Raw genomic sequence first — 3,781 nt, 5'->3', positions numbered from 1 at the left:
AAAAAAAAAAAAAAAAAAAAAAAAAAAAAAAAAAAACCAGTATTTAGCAAATGTCACTTTCCAACCTCCCTATGCCATTGCACAGGTCATCGAATTCTAACTATTGAAATTCTATTCCATTTTCTTTATGACAACTTTTCTGACTCTGATTGAGAAGCAGGGACTCAATTTGTACAATTTGCCCCCAATTATTTTGTATTCTCTCAGACCACTTACCACATTCTTTCTTATTTTGTATTCATTCCGCAAACATTTGAGTGCCTAATATAATCTAGGTAATACTGTGAACAAAATAAACATCAATTCCTCTAACAGTTCACATTTTAGTAACAGTGACAAATCTATAAACAAATAATTTCAACTGAATGAGGCAAGTACAATAGGAGAGACATATACTACATAAAATGTTGACAAAAAAGAATGAACAATCAATCTTTTTCTTTTTTTCTTGATTTCACAGTGTGGAGGGGAAAGCTCTGATTATCTGCATAGATTTTAAATTTGTATTTATTTATACTTTTTTAGAGACAAGGTCTCGCTATGTTGCTCAGGTTGGCCTTGAACTCTTGGCCTCAAGCAATCCTCTGGCCTCAGCCTCTTCAATAGCTGGGACTACACACATGTGCCACTGCACCTGACTCGACTCAACCCTCTCTGAGCAGGGAAGGCATCACAGCAGAGACACCTACACTGGGTCTGGAAGTGAATCCACCTTTGCAAAAATTGTAACAGTGAGAGAAATCTAACCTAACTGACTCCATATTGCTTCTAACCTCACAAAGGTAACTGCCCTTGCTCATACCTGGGCATAGGCAAGCTAACTATGGGAGAAATGTATAGTTTAACTTTGAAGCAAGGATGGTAATAGTCCCTTCCAAAACTGACCCCCTCTAGGGACTAAAACTGCCTTTGTAAGACTAATAGAAGGCTGCAAAGTTAGGATTCTGAGAGGAACCTAAAATCTGCTAAGATACAGGCATAGGTAAGCAATAACCAGCTACTGTTCCTTGCTTTTCTACAATTTCTTACTATTCAGAAGTCATGTAGCCAGAGGTCACAAGATTTGTAACTTCACCAATTGCTCCTTAGAGATAACATCACTATTATAAAACCTAAGATTGACCTTGATATATTTTTCAGGCTTCTGCATTCTGGCAAACCTCCTGATGCCACCCAGATAACATGACTCATACCAACAAACTGACTCTGCTAGTCCTATGACTCTCACCTAGACAACTGACTCAGCACAGGAAGACAGTTTGGAAACACCTATAAATTCATCCCCAACCAATCAGCAGCACCCACTCCCTACCCACCTGCCCACAAAATTATCCTTAGATAGAAATATCTCCCATCCTCCCACTCAGCTGCCTTGCCTCCATTGAACTCTTTCTCTGCTGCAACTCCTGCATTCTCAATGTTTGGCCTTTCTGGGAAGCGGGCAAGAACACGTTGGCCTGTAACAGGAGAATAAATAAGAGTTTGGCAAGCAACAAGAGGGTGCAGGTATTCTGTGTAGAAGGAATTGCAAGTGCAAAGTAGAAAGAGGAGGCATACTACCAGTTTTAAGTTGCTTGGTATGTTCAATGAAAAGCAAGTAGCTAAAAGGCAAGATAATTTTTTATTTAAAAAGGTAGGGGAAGGGAAAGGCAAAAGTGAGACAGAAAAGTGCGTGTTCGTGGAGGAACTTGTGTGCCATTCTAGATATTTTACTGTAGGAAATGAGGATTCTAGAGTTTTAAGGAGGTGAGTAAATCAACAGTCTGGGTTTTTAAAAATTCCTTCTTGTGGCAGAGAAAATAACGAATTGGAGAATTTCCAGACCAGACTGTAAAAGTCACTATTAAAATAATCAAGAAATGAGGAGATGACAAACTAAAATTTGATCTAGTGACCAATTGAATATGGGAGAAATAGGAAAGGGAGGAATGTAGGATAACTCTGATTTCTAGTTTAGGTTATAATATAGTAGTAGCAGTATTTAACTTGGTGAAAATAGGAGAAACCAGGAGGAAAGATAGCAAGTTCAGTTTTATATTAAGTTTGAGGGGCCTTTGAGACAGATGTGTCCGGGAAGCAACTGAGTTAGGCATTAGTAGATCTGAGAGGAAAATTGAAATTTAGAAGCAAAATCAAAGGTGTTAGTAGAATCCACGTGAGTGGACAAAATCACCCAAGGAAAATGTCTAGACTAAGAAATGAAAGTAATTAAGGAGTGACTTCCAAAGAATGACATTCAAAAACCAGGCACAGCCAGTAAAAGGAATTAATGACTATGAACCTCAGTTGTCACAAAGAGACTAAGTAATATAAATTTTGAGAAGTAATTACTGTATTTGGCATTTAAAAGGCCTTTAGAAACTTAAGCAAGAACAACTTTCTTGAAGGCATTAAAGAAGCCAGACAAAAGACTTTTGTCTGTTTGATATAAGTAAAAATAATATCCTTTCAGTAAGTTTACTGATAGATAGGAGGACTGGGAAATAACCAGATAAACACAGGATGGATGACATGGTTTTGCTTTATTTAATTTTCATAAGACGTGTGACTTGAGCACTGAGGAGAAGGAACTGGAGAGGAAGAGGCTGAAAGCACAGGAAAGAAAAAAGACAACTGGAAGCGAAATGTAACAGATGGAAGCAAATGAGATCAAGAGCAAAGATGGATGGATTATCCTTTAATATCCCTTTCTCCACACTAGGAATACAAGACTAAAGGCTTGGCAAAAATATAGATCAGTGTGTAGGTTGGGGGATGAGATTGAAGAAATGGCCTGTTATACTCCATCATGTTTAGAAAGGAGAAATGAGGAGGGCAAAAGACAGGGTTTATAAATGGAAGGTTTGAAAATGTCTTTACAGAAAATGGGGCAGGGGAAAACTGGGGTAACCAAAAGGATTGCTGAGTAGCATGAAGAAACAAGGGGTGATGGGTGGGGGCTCTGTTTCTAAATTCGTAGCTATAACTATCTAAAGATCTTTCTATCTTCCAGTCCGTTATCCATAAGTGCTTAAAAGATATGATAGTTAAGTGAATTAACTAGAACCCTGGTACTCTCAAACATGTGGGTGAATTAAAATCACCTACAGGTTTATTTAAAATGCAAATACTGAGCCCCATTCCTTTCATTCAGAATTTCCAGGGGTGAAGTCCAGACAGTGAATTCCAGAAGCTCTCCAAGCAATCCCAGGAGAAATTTCTGTTAAAAAAAAAAAAAGAAAGAAAGAAAGAAAAAAAGAAGAAGAAGAAAGAAAAGAAAAGCAAGCACAGACCTAGAAGGTAACCAACTGGTCAGACGAGAGCTGATCCAACATACATCTGTTAATGGCCCTCGTGGGGGCGTGGGGCAGTGCTCTGCCACTCAGAAAAGCAAAAGGACTCCAAGATCTAGGGAGATTCAGATCAGTGTTGAGACAGTCACATACACACCACCCCATACTCTTAATAAAGCGCGTTAATGTGAATCTGTGAGCATGAAAAATGCCACGATGAACAATGAAAACACATAATGTTTGTTCAAAACAGGTTATTAGACTCGATGCCTTACCCTAAATTTTCTGTTTCATTACTCTAGAGACTTAGTAGCAACAGTGGAATTCAGGGTGCTGTAAGAAATACAGAGAGCGAGTAAACTGCATTAACAGCCCGTGGGAAGGGGAAAGAGATAATGAGGAGAAGGTCCGCAGGACAGGACAACTTTAAGTGCCCATCCGCCCGAAGACTTGGAACGCTAAGTAGCTAGGACCCCACAGCCGTTCTTCTGACATCCCCTGGCACTCAC

At 39.0% G+C, this 3,781-nt stretch overlaps 1 protein-coding gene across 1 annotated transcript in view; it reads right to left on the bottom strand.

Moving 5' to 3' along the window:
- NME7 (NME/NM23 family member 7) overlaps nucleotides 1-3,781 on the bottom strand; it is a 222,994-nt gene that overhangs the window by 218,957 nt on the left and 256 nt on the right. The window lies entirely within an intron of this gene.

Source organism: Rhinopithecus bieti, unplaced genomic scaffold (genome assembly GCF_001698545.2).
Source record: "Rhinopithecus bieti isolate Rb0 unplaced genomic scaffold, ASM169854v2 scaffold_4101, whole genome shotgun sequence".
In the NCBI taxonomy this organism is placed as follows: Eukaryota; Metazoa; Chordata; class Mammalia; order Primates; family Cercopithecidae; genus Rhinopithecus; species Rhinopithecus bieti.
Note: the sequence above shows the minus strand (reverse complement) of the source record. Positions and strands in the feature narration are given on the sequence as shown.